Genomic DNA, 13,923 nt, shown 5'->3' with positions numbered 1-13,923 from the left:
GAGGGTTTGGGGTTGCTGTGAGCTGTGACACCACAGCACTCTACTGAGGGTGACATAGTGAGACTGTCTCATTTAAGAAAAAAAAAAAAGCTTCTCATCAGACAGATGGGATTTTCAACTTTGAAATCCAAATTGTACCAAAGGACAAAGAAAGCATGATTATAATAAAAGATCTCTTATATATTTAGATCTCTTCATATTTAGAATAATTTATCTTAGTGGCTCTCAGTCATTTCTGTCGATTGACAAAATTCAAGTTGAGTAGCGTGAGGATGTTGATCATCAGAACTGACACAAGACAGCACCTTGATTCCAGAATCAGAGAAAGTTACTTGTACCTCCTCACCTCTAGCTGCTAGAAATATTACAGCAGCGAGCACAGAAATAGCAGACTATTAACATTGCCTTCCAAGATCTAGCCAGATACTGGGTCCACAGCCTCTTGATACACAGGAAGAGCTCCTGGACCCAATGTGTGACCACAGACCAAAGCATCAGCATCATCCGAGCTTCTTGGACATGCAGCACCCTGGGCCCCTCATAAAACCTACTGAGTCAGAACAGGCATTTCAACAAGGTTCTTAGGAAAGATGAATGTTCACTAAAATGTGGGAAGCATACTACTCGAAGGAAAGAAGGCTACTGATGTAATAAAAAGAAAATATTTATGCGCTATCTACCAACAGTACAACCATGGCCATAATTTCTAGCACAGATAGGAATTGGCAGTAAAAAAAATTTTACTAAGTAACCAGAACATTTAAAATATGTAAAAATGAAGATATTTGTCCCTAGCATTATTAAATACACATATTTTAACAAGAATGAAAATGATAAAATTTCACACATCATTTCAAAGTGTAAATACGCGAGTCAGTTGTTCCTCTGGGTTTCCTTTTAGCACCTCGCATGGGCTATAGTTAGGGTATTGAGATTTTATTCTCATGTTGGAGATGGGACTTAATAATGGGAGGACAGGTGGATCCCTTGCGAATAAAATAGTCCTGAGGGTGGTGTGTGTGTGCATGTGTGTGTGTGTGAGAGAGAGAGAAAGTCAGAGAGAGAGGGAGGGAGAGAAGGGGAGAAAGAGGGAGAAAGCAGCCCGCACCGGCCCCCTTCCCTCCCATCTCTCTTCCCGCCATCCTCACGCCCACGCCTCCTCCTCACCTTCTGCCAGGAGTGGAAGCTTCCTGAGGCCTCCTCCTAAGTAGGCTGCAGAACCATGAGGCAAATACATCTTTTTTCTTTATAAATTACCCAGTCTTGGGTCTTCCTTCAGAGTAAGTAACACGAATGGGATAATATGCCTACCTAATTTCTATAGAACAGGTTGAATTTTATAATCGGATCCTTTACCCCCAAATGAGCAGTTTTCCTGCAGTACTACAAACTTTCAAAATTTATAAGTGGCCACTTATAATTTTGTTAAGTTCAAGTACTAAGATCGACAAAACCGTTCCCCCTGTTACTGAACATCTGGGTAGACGCCAATATAAACAACACTACATTGAAAATATTTGTGGTGCATGTGAGCTTCAATCTCTTTCAAATTACACTCTTGGAATACATTCCCAAGGGTAAGGCACTGCGGCCAGAGGCTATAAAAATTTTTATGACCATTGATATGCTTTGGACAAAATAAAAAATATTCCTTGTAAAAGACATTCCTTTTTTATGTAGTATTTGGGACAATTCCTGTGAGTTTATGAGTGGTGGTCAAACCCAGAAGATTGTTTATAGTAACAATCCCTATCTCGGTGGGCCCCCTGGTAGAGCAAATGTTAACATCGGCGCGTTGGCAGCACAGTGGACCCCAGAAAAGGAATATGGTCGACTTTTGTGAAAGGTTAGTAGAGAGAGGGCTCCCCAAGGGGGAAGCTGGGAGGGCCAGGCAAGCACACCAGATTCCACGGGACAGTCCTGGGCTAGTGCCACAGGAGCCATCTTACCAGGTCCCTTCTATCTGTGCAATCTAACGAGTTGTTTCACCTGCGTCTCAACGTCCTCATTTGACTTGAGAGGGTTCAGTGACATAGCACCTGGAAAATGGGGAGTTACTGGGTTTTTTGGTGCTTAGCAAGAGCTCACAAGAACAGATGGCTTCATTGTTTCCAAAAGGACACAGAAACTGCATTCTGTAAGTGGTTGTTGCGTTCCTGCTATGTCCAGGCACTTTTCTCAGCGGTGGGAGCCCACTCTTAGGGTCACCATCCTTAAGCTCTCCAGGGAAGTGCACCTGCCCTTTGGCTTGAGAGCAGTGGAGGGCAGCACGCTTGGTCTGGGCATCTGGAGACAGGTGACCACAATGAGGGGAGTCAGGCTCTGAGAGACAAGCAGAGAAAAGGAGATGGGAGCGGGAGCACAGAGGGTAAGGGGAGGACAGGGAGGGAAGAGGGGATTCACAGGAGCAGGACAGAGCCGGGGCAGACAGATACTAGTCACGATGAAGGGCAATCTCGCGTCATGCTAGAGAAGCCAGTACTTCTACCAGCAAGACCTGTTCTCCACCTGATAGTGCTGAGGAGTAAGATTTGAGTCTCCAGGGTTTTATGCATGTTTCCCAAAGCTGTGCTGCTCTGAAGGCCCGTCTGATGTTGCCCGGAGTTGAAGGCAGATTGTTGGGCACTTTCTCTGTAATTGGGGTTGATCGGGGCGTCTCCAGCTCCCTTCCAGTCGAATGTGGTTCACAGGGTAAGCCCCCCATGAGCCTGAGAGCTCCCCGAGGGTCAGAGCCTTCTCTGAGAGATTAACACATGGATGTCATCATGAGTCTCCAAACCAAATAAAAAGGAGTAAGATTTAAAACACTTGGTCACACATATTTTGATGACATGTTTCATTTATAATTATTGAATCCCCTGGAAAAGGTGAAAGCGCAAACTCTCTTCAAAAACCCAGCACTTCTCTCCCTCTCCCAACACTAACGTCCTCCTGTCTTCACTGGCTCCCTCTTACCCAAAAAGTGCCTCAATTAAAACACTAAGCCTATGTAAAACTTAAGCACACCCCCCACCTTTATCTTCCTCCAAACTCCCTACATCAAATGTCACTCTTTAGAAATATAAAGCTTCTGGGTGGCGCCTGTGGCTCAAAGGAGTAGGGCACTGGCCCCGTATGCTGGAGGTGGCGGGTTCAAGCCCCACCCCAGCCAAAAACTGCAAACAAACAAACAAAAAACAGAAATATAAAGCTTCCTGCAGAAGCTCCCTCTCCCCCCACACTGTTATTTGGCACCTTCACCCCCCTCCTCCCATCTGGAACATTCCTGATGCTCTCAGGCAGAATGAGCTTTGCCACCTGCCCCCTGTCCTCGTGGTCCACTGGTCTGCTCCTTCTCAGGACCCTCGCCTGCCTCTGCGTGAGGCTCCCTAATGAGACTTGTGTGGTGCCGCCCACAGGGAGGCAAGGACCATGCCGCGTTCATCTCAGTGTCTCCCCAGGACAGTCCCTGGCACATGTAAGCGAATGAATTAACCGAGTGAGACTTGGGAGCGAACGATGATCTCCAATAAAGGTCACACTTCATTGGAGACAGACGTGTGGAAGACACAGACAACAGAATTAAAAATACGGATGTTCTTAGGCCTTTCTATCACATGTCTCCTTTTTTTTATGCTACCAAAATAATTTTACCAAAAGGTATAAATGTCTGAACAAGAGACATGACCATCTCAAATGTCCACATAGGCTAGCTAAGGTTAATTTTATATTTTAGCAGATAAACTGGAAGCAAAAAAAAAAAAGTAGCAACAAAGAGAACTTCACTTAAGAGAAGAAAACAGGATGCACTATGGGTTTATGGCTCCCAAATGCAAAGGAAACACAGGGACAAATAATGGGAAGAAAACAGAAGAAAGTGCCAAATTCTCATACTTTGAAACTAGGCTGAAATACTGCATGTAATCACTTTCATGTTATTTGTTTTCAAATGTTAGGCTGCCAAGGAAAACAGCATGGACAAAGTATGCTGATACGTTATCAGTAATGACAAGAGTAGGAACTAATTTAATAAGGTGTCACCAGTAACAAAAGGTGCTGTGGAGCGCGGTGTGCCTGTGCCTCAGTACCTCGGGGTCTTATCTGAAGACCCACCCCGTGAGAAGGGGGTAAGCCACTCCCCAGGCCACGCTCCATTTTTTAGGTACTTCTTGGGGACTGTCAACATATAAAACCTTCAAGTTAAGATTTCCTAGTGACCTAAAATAAGCAGTCTAGTCTCTTATCATATCTGCTGCTTTTAATAAATGTTTAATAAGATATAGGCCAAAGAATTAGTTAATGTTGAACTTAATACTGACTTTTTCTTGAATCATGAAGCAATCATACTTGGTATGATTTAGCTTTCCTGAAAAGCATGCAATATAGACTTCTGAAAGCTGCAAATTTAATAAGGCTTGCAATAAAATGTTTGCACAAGCCACAACAGTTATTTCTCTTGGCAATCTCTCTCTCTCTTGTTACAGCCGTCCAACTTACAACATGAATGAAAACAGGAAACGCTGACTGATACTCTCAGTGTGAGCATACGAGTTACTAAATAGTGATTCCATAGCATGGCTTGCTTCAAACTTCAAAACCCCAGATCAGCTCTGAAAGGGCCAGGGGGTCTGAGTTAGGAAGAGACTATTTGGACAAATACCTTCAGCAACCTCCCCAGGAAACAGAGCTCTGGGTTCCAAGACTGGAAAACCAAGCAACTAGCTTTCTCTGATGATCCACGGGGTGACCGGAGGTTCTCCCGCAAAGCTTAAACTAAAACAATGACAAAAACAACAACAAAAATACCAGAACAACAAAACATTACTGGGAGGAGCACATGGTATTTGTGGAAGACTTCATTTTGATAGCTCCAATTATTCTGTATTTCTCAATTAACTGTATGCATATATGCAGAAGAAAGTTGCAGTGACAATTGGGACTCAAGATTTTAAAGTAATCACCAATCTGCTAACATTAAAAAAAAGCCCTAATATCACATCACAGGGAGGCCCTATAAAAGAGGGACGGAGGGAGGGGGGTGGGGCCTTGGTGTGTATCACACTTTATGGGGGCAAGACATGATTGCAAGAGGGACTTTACCTAACAATTGCAATCAGTGTAACCTGGCTTATTGTACCCTCAATGAATCCCCAACAATAAAAAAACAAAAACAAAAACAAAAAAAAAAACATGGGTTTATCTAACCCAACAGGGCTGAGTGAGCTACAGAGATAATGTGCTGTAACCTCCTAGAGGCTCCTGTGTACCAGGAAAGTTCCCTCCAGATTTAATGTTCTGGAGCCCCTGGTACTGTACCAGGTCCCCTTTGATGGCAAGTCCAGAGTTCTCCCTTCTGTCTTTGGGACTCTACTCAAAAAGCACTTTTGATGAATCACGTACATCCCAGTATTTAGAAACAACCTTTATTTATTCTGATTCATAATTGTTGAACCTGTACTACTCTGCCTGGCATTTACATAATCATCTATGTGCTAAGAAAAAAGTAGAAAGTTCTGAATTCTTATACTTTGAAAACTGTTCTTAAACACTGCTTGTAATTACTTTTGTATTGTTTGCTTTCTTTCTTTCTTTCTTTTTTTATTTTGAGACAGAGTCTCACTTTGTTGCCCTCTGTAGAGTGCTGTAATGTCACAGCTCACAGCAACCTCAAATTCTTGGGCTCAAGCAATTCTCTTGCCTCAGCCTCCCTAGTAGCTGGGACTACAGGCACCTGCCACAATGCCCAGCTATTTTTGTTGTTGTTGTTTGTTTGTTTAGCAGGCCCAGGCTGGGTTTGAATCTAACAGTGCTGGTGTACGCTGCTGGCGCCTTAATCACTGAGCTACAGACACTAAGCCTGAATTGTTTGTTTTCAAACATCAGGCTGCCTAGGAAAACAGAGCATGGACAAAATATGCTGATGTGTAACCAGTGATGACAAAAGGAACTAATTTAATAAGGTGTGGCACTGTGGTGTGCTGTGTATCTGAGCCTTCACACCTCAGGGGGCCTTATCTGAAGACCCACTCCGTGAGAAGGGGGCAAGCCATTCCACTGGGCAGGCCCCACTTTTTAGGTACTTCTTGGGTTGTCAACATATACACCCTTCAAGTTAAGATTTCCTAGTGGCCTTAAATAAGCATTTTATTCCCTTATCGTACTTGTTGCTCTTAATAAATTCTATAAGAGAAACAGGAATGTAAGGAAACAGCCTCAGGCAGATTTTTAACATGACAAAGATGGGAAAGATTAATTACCTCATTAAAAACAATCTTTCTGCCCTTTCTTTTTTCACGTTTTTCTTTCTTCAATCCCCTTGGTACTTCCATTTGTTGTTTATTTCCCCGTATGCAGGTATGTTTGAATTTTCGTCTGTCGCACGTTTACTTCTGGATGTTTTCATGATTAAGTTAGTACGTTTGCTGGACTCGTTTCTACCAAATCACAAATTGTCAGTGTAGCTCAGTCCTTCTTGACTGGAGGCAATGCTGCACCACCCTCTCCCAACCTCCCTGGGGACATTTAGCAATATTTGGTGAGCTTTGTGGTTGTTGTAACTGGCATGTGTTAAGGATGCCCCAGATGGCTGGTCTCCGTCCCTTTCCCAAACAAAGAATTATCCATCCAAAATGTCAATAATGCCAAGGAGGAGACAGTCCGCTGGAGTTCAAGCGGGATGAGTGAGCCTTGTACTTTCTAAACATGCCTTCTGAGAATATTAAAAATTTACTACATGCAGACTAAAAGACAGAGCTTGGACTAAAACTGAGGCCTATCTACTTGCAGCATCTGCCAAGTCCACGTTCCATCCTCCCTTGTCAATACAGCAACTGGGCACGCAGCATTGCTTTAGCTGAATTGCTTGCTCAGTTTTGCCTTTAAAGAAGAGTTTCAGTAATTGTATCTAGGCCTATTTTCTAATTGCAATGTGGCCCTGCCATGATAACAGAAAGTGTGGAATCTGGAATTCCCTCCCATCATGACCCTTTTTCTTTTACCAAATTAAAAAATGCACTTTCTCTCTTATAGCAATTCATTTAGAGATTACAAGTCACATCTTCTTCTAGTTCTTGGTCTATTATTTGTCAGTTGTGGTGAGTCCGGGGGCAGCGGCGGGGAGTATTCTGGTACTCCAGAACATAAGAGAGAAGAAGTCCTAGGGACCAGTTGCACCTTGACTTGGTACCCAACACCAGGCAGAAACAGGCCGTGTGGGCAGAGGACACTCACATAGCTAGAGAACAGTACTGTCCTGGGGGCCTGGGAGGTATTTCACCACCTCCCTTATGAGCAGCCAGACCCCTAGACTTGCCTTCTACCAGGCCCTGGACCATCCATCACTAGTTGGGGAAGTGAATGATGCCCCAACATGTCTGGACACAAACACTTAAGGTTATCTATTCCAAACTGCACTTTCCCTTAGAATCACAAATAAAGGGGAAGAGGCTCTGATTCCTGAACAATGCTAGGGGAAACAGATCTACACTCTTCAGACCGCCCTTCTCTGTGCTACGTAAACATACCCATTCAACTGCAGCTACCTGCAGAAAGAGTTGAGTGCAAAGTCAGAGGCACATGAATTTTGAACTTGAGCTTGTGGTGGGCTAGTGAAGATTTTAATCATTTTTATTCAATAAGCTTGAAGCTCATTTCAAGGCTCTAACTTAACTCAATGAAATTTTACTGAAAACTAAATTTTTTCAGCTCCACAGGATATATCTACTTAATCTATGATCTTTGGTTTCATTAAATGTCTCACTGTCCCATTTCCACATGGAATCAACTGGACACATGTTAGTAAACCTAAGAGAAAGAGAAACTAGTAAAGACCTCAATATCAAAGTCAGGATGCACCCTCCCTCCTCTTTTTGGAGCCAGCTGTGGTTATATATACTAAGGGAAGACTGATAGTGACACAGGGAACATGAGACTGTTCTTTATTGGGGACAAAGTTGGGGAAAGGGAAAGAGAAACTGAGTAGTGTAAAGAGAACACAGGTTACATGTGGACATATTTCTGGAGGTGATGAAAACGTTAAAAATGCCAGTAATGCCTTTAAGTGTGCTTTGGTGTCAGAATTCAATTTCCTTCCTCCAGAAAATTAGTTATACGTGCTGGTTCACACGATTTGGAACCATCACTTATCATTTTATTTTGTGAAATGATTTTGACAAAAGTAAAATTTATTTTTTGGGGAAAAAAGTATCAATGAAAATGATGAATTAAACATGTTTGGAATTATAACATACATTTATACATATAATAAATATTATTTTGGGCTCCCTTATAAAAATCCAACTTAGTTAAATCCATAAATTCACTGTTCAAATACAGCAGAACCTCTGTAAGTTGACCACCCAAGGGACTGTAACAAACTAGTCAACACACAGAGGTGGCCAACGGGAGGAACTAGACCTACTGTATTGAGACGTACATGTCTTGCATGTCCAGTCTATAAAAATGGGGTCAACTTAAGGAGATGGCCAATGTAGGGAGGTGGTCAGCTATGGAGGCTATACGGTAGTTCCTTCCAGTGTGCTGGGTAAGGTGGCTCATGCTTATAGTCCTAGCTACTTGGGAGGCTGAGGCAGGAGGACGGCTTGAGCCCAGGAGTTTGAGGCTGCAGTGAGCTATAATGATGCCACTACACTTACCATATGATCTTTGGTTTCATTGAACCCCAAATAATTCCATATTCTTGTAAGGAGCATAAACATTTATACAATGTCGTGACTATGACCAGGAAACAGTGGTGTTCCCCAATCCCAGGTAGAGGCCTGGGGTGCTAGATGACGGCGCAGAGGCAGAGGGGTTCTCTTACTGCTCCCAAGAACTGGACACCAGGAAGTTAACTAGAAACAGTAATGAATTCTGACAGGCTTGGCTACTAACATGACTTAACCTATAATAATGGAAAGACGAAATGGAATGCTTTTTATTGAGTGGTTTATGAAAGCAAATCCAAGGAGGAAACAAGTTACAGGTTGAATATTCCTTATCCAAAGTGTTCGTGACCTGAAAGACACGTTTTGGATTTTTTTTTTAATTTTACACTGAAGTCTAAACATGAAACTCATTTATGTTTCATATGCATCTTACACATAGCCGGAGGTAATTTTATAAAATATTCTCCATAGTTTTGCGCGGATAGTTCTTACTGCATTTTGACTGTGACCCATCACATGAGGTCAGGTGTAGAATTTTCCTCTTGTGGCACCATGTCAGTGCTCAAAAAAGCTTAAATTTTAGAGCATTTCCAATTTCAGATTTTTGGATTGGGACACTCAACCTGTATAAACATTACATTTTAAAGCTACCCAGGAAAGAACAGTATTGAAAACCCTGCAATAACTTTTTCTGGAACCATTCATGTAACTCAGCAAGAGAAAGTCTGATTATTGAATCTGAAAACAAAGTAACTGTGCCAGCATTCCTGGTATGACAACTTGGGTTATAGAGGAAATTAAGACAGACGGAAGGAAAATATTTGAAGCTTGAAATTATAAGATCGCAAATGTATTAACTCAATACAAACAGGCAAAGCATGAAAATGGCAAAGCATGAAACCCATGGTAGAGACCCACTAGTTCATCATTATGTCAATTTACTGAGTTACAGCCAGCATGAAAAATGAAAAAAAAAAAAAAAAATAGAAAATCTGAGATTACATCATACAAAATAAGCAAAAGCAGTATCATTTTATAAGATTTTGATTCTGTTTTTGCATGTGTGGTGTGAAATAAAACATTTCAGTTAAAACACTAAAAAGTAAAAAACAAACAAACAAAAAAACCCCAACCACTCAAAAGCCCGTGGCACCGAATCTGCCTCAGGTGATTCCTTGTCTGGCAGTGGAGAAACAGACCTGTCAGTATTGTGGTCATGTCTGGATCTACCAGTGTTTCACAAGCAGATCAATTTATTTTTATTTTTACTGCAAAGACCCAGAAAGAGAACAGGCGGATCAATTTACTGATTACTCAGGCCTGGCTTGAATAATCTGCTCACTATTGGCTCAGCCAGCACAGAGAGCTCCCGTGGAGCAACGTGGTATCCGTCTGCGCATTTATATTTAGGAACACAAAGCACAGTCACAACCTGGAGATGAAGAAAAACATCTCCGGTGTTGCTCGCAGTGACTCATTCCCCATGATCTGGCGCTGGACAGGAAAAATGTAATATGAAAAGAAATGCGGTGAAGAGAATCCTGAGTTAAATTATGCTCACTATGACCATTTCCTTTGCTCTGTAGAATACTGGAAAGATGTTCCTTACAGTACAAACACTCTAGTTCAGGACACACCATTCTGTAAGCAACACACTCATCCTTTCAGGGACCTCGTCTTTGCCTTCTTTGCAGGGAAGGAGACACAGGGTCTTGGTTTTTGGTCAGAATAAAGGAAATTGGCCCTTGGAGCTGCCCAGGGTGCAAAGCAGAGAGGCTGGGACAGAGCTGGGACCAGAAGCCAGGAGAAGGCTTGAGTGAGACCAGTGGCAGAGGGTCAAAGGTGATGTGGTGGAAGGTTAAACATCATTTCTCTCTCCAAAGAGTGACCCTAGAACATAGATTACAGTAAAAGTGGTTAAAAGTGCTTGATACAGTTTGCTTCCTTACATGAAATTTTCCAGTAATATAAAACTAATAATATATTTCTAATAATATGTATTTTTCTGCACAGGAGTTATTTTGAAAATAAGCCAAAGAAAAGATATGCATACAGAGATTTAATTTTTATATTAGCAAAAGATACACATTAAAAACAAGGTTTTATTGTGCCTGACTAGCTTGCCAATTTCCGACACAGCTTCTTGAGGAGCAGTTTGGGGCTGTCGGCCACAAGGACAGCATTCTCTACCGACATGCTGTATCTCCAACCTGCTGGACGCCAGGCTCTAAAGACAATTCTATATCCTGATCTTTTCAGTTAAGCCAATGGGGAGCACTTAATCCACAACATTAACATTATTCAAAATAATATTTTTATCATTATGATCTTTCACTATAAGAATGAATCCTGATTTGTAAAACCTCTTACTTGTTGAACATGCCCTAAGATCTTTTTTAAAAAATGATCATTGATGTACCTATGAATGAAAGAGTGGGCTGATCAGTTTGGTTGATTTAGAAGGTAATCCTAATCATCTGGGTAGATCACTGGTCTGGTCTCTTACACCTGGCTGGCCACTCAGCTCATGCGGTCAAAAGGCCCAAAGGTAGTAATTCTCAAGATTGCTCACAGGCAGTTACCGAAGAAAATTCTCATTCTCCTCTTCCCTAACTTTCTCACTACTGCGCTGGACAGAATTTATAAAAGGGGCTGGCATGGGGGATGAAGGTGGTGACACAGATAGCTTGGCCTAAGCTCAATTATGTATCTGAGAAAACCTCTTGAACTGCGTTGTGCAGGCAATGGAGCAGCAACTCAACTTTCCATTTGAAGACCAGGTAGAATCAGAAAATGTCTCAGCTTCTCTTGCAGCTGGGTATAGCTGGGTGGCCAAGGTTACCAAGGAGATGTAAACAGAAGTGTTGCATGTGATTTCCAGAAAGACTCCTGGCCTTTCTTCCTCCTTCCTGCTGGTTTGGATACAGATGTGATGTCTGGGGCTACTGCAACCACTCTGGACTAGGCAGCCCACAGCCCTGATAACTGAGGAGCCCCTACGTGAGTCCAGATTCCCTACCCTGAACTGCTTTTATGAGAGAAGCAAATTTCTTTTATAGCTTGGTCATTTTTTTTTTTTTTTACTGTTGCTGTTATTTGTGGGTGAATCTAATCCTTCTGAAGTATTTATGAAAATAGAGACCACTTAGAAAAATACTATAGCTTTTTTTCACTTCTGTCACTTCAGTTTACATATTACTTGAACATTTGCCTGGTGTTCTATTTCTCTGTATACCATTAACTCTGAAGCCTGGTGTCAAGGTTACATTTACAATTTAGAAGAGAGATGAGACTTGCTCAAAGTTTTGCTGATGAAAGACCTGAGCTTTCAACTCTTCAATTGACACCCCCAAATTATGGCACTGAATGAAGGTAATGGAGAGGGAGGGTACCAGCTCCAGACACTGAATTAAATCAGGGCAGCAGAAACCAGTACACTTGTCAGTCTGGAGCAGCACAAGACGCATGTGATTAGGACTCCAGAGGATTTCCTGTGCATCTGTCTTTAAAAATTGTTTTTCCTGTACATTCTATCTCCTTTCTGTCTATGCTAAACAAAGAAACGTATTTTGGAAGAGAAAAACCCTTATTTTTATAGTTGTTTTAAATATGTTTAGAAGTTATGCCACGAAATTGTTGCCTGCCTCTAAAAAGTAAAAACAAGCCACAGTCAACCAAAACATTTTTCCAATTTTATAAGACAAACAAAGAAAAAAAGGCTAAACAATATGGGGAGGAGACAAAAGGCGCTCAGCTTGCTGGCGTTTGAAATTCAGAATGTTTTGCGTGTAAACATATGAAAAAATTTAAAAACCTGTTAAAATATAATCAGACATCTCAGTGCTGAGTAATGAGTTTTCAGTGAAAGAATAAGCTGTCCTCATGCCCGTGGACAGGCTGCACAACCGCTACTAAGAAATCTTGGGACATTGCTCGCGTCTGCAAGTTCTGTTTGTACAGAGGGTCTCACCCCAGTTCAAGTCAGCCTGGGGTACCCTGGTCACCCACTGCCCACATCGCCACCACTCATCCCCAGGGAAATGGACAGTGACACAGAAAACCCACCACCACTGCAGGAAAGTAACATAAAGCCCCCGGCCCACTGTACGTGGCTCCTAACATCAGGTTCAGATCCACCAAAGGTGAAGATGTGACCACACAGCAATCATAGCTGCCGACTCCGGCTCAAGCCTCCACCTCTCTCCTAAACCATAGACCCATATGTCTTACCCCTCCCTGCTCACTAAAAAAATGAACGTTTTGCCACAATTGCTTAGGTCTTTCTTTTTTCAGAGAATTAAAGCAGCACAGCTGAGCTGAGTCTCCTACGAACCCTTCAAGCTGGTCCAGCATGTCCTGCCCGTTCCCACCGTCACAATGGCAATGAACTTGGCGCTTATGCAGAATAGGTTTTCGTGCATTTTCTACACATGTACGCATTCATAAACAGAATATAGCATTGTACTGTGTTTTGAAACTTAATGAACTGTATATAAATGTCTACAACCTGCTTTTTCACTCTGTATTTCTGAGCTTTAGCCTTGCAGAGACGCCCAAGAGTGGCATTGCTGGTGGCACAGTGTACACCTCTCACGGAAGGCTCCTTTCTTGGGGAGAGAGCCCTGACAGCTAACACTGTCCTCTCCTTCCCTCATCTATTCTACTTCTGGCAGGTCAATGGCATGTCTGATGGAGGGTTAAACAGGAACACTAAGGTGCCATCCTGGGAACAAAACCCCTGCAAATCATTCAGGAAGTTCTCATAGATAAGGAAAAATCCGGGGCTTTTTAAAGATGCTGAACACACGACTCCAGTCTATCTGCCCGCCCTGTCTCGGAGCCAACTGAACTATTGATGCTTGTGGTTCCTTGAACACAAACCAATCTTTGTCCCTTCTGTCCTTCCCTGGATTGTATCTTAACCCTTCTTCAGGGCCGGCCTCAATGCCATCTTTTTGGGATAGCCTTAAAGGAACCACGACTTAACACTTGTCCATTTCTCTCCACCAGTAATTGAAAGCATAACATTTCAGATCAGCACTTATTTCCCTCCAAAATATGACTTCATCTCATGATGACCCTCAGAGTGTCCCCATAATCTACCAATATTTTTCCCTTACTTGTTCTGTTGCTCTGCCTAGAGTGTGTTTCTCCTTATTTCTCATATTAAATTACTTGTTTTTTTAAGTCAGTGTTTCTTTTACTTAAAAAAAAACAAAAAACGACAAAATTAATACACACTATTTGTAAAAATTTCAGAATACCAAGATACATAAAA

General features: G+C 42.2%; 1 protein-coding gene across 1 annotated transcript in view; it reads right to left on the bottom strand.

Moving 5' to 3' along the window:
• MTHFD1L (methylenetetrahydrofolate dehydrogenase (NADP+ dependent) 1 like) overlaps window positions 1-13,923 on the bottom strand; it is a 210,411-nt gene that overhangs the window by 83,616 nt on the left and 112,872 nt on the right. The window lies entirely within an intron of this gene.

Source organism: Nycticebus coucang, chromosome 5 (assembly GCF_027406575.1).
Source record: "Nycticebus coucang isolate mNycCou1 chromosome 5, mNycCou1.pri, whole genome shotgun sequence".
NCBI lineage: Eukaryota > Metazoa > Chordata > Mammalia > Primates > Lorisidae > Nycticebus > Nycticebus coucang.
The sequence above is the reverse complement of the archived record's forward strand: the minus strand, read 5'-3'. Positions and strand labels throughout refer to the sequence as shown.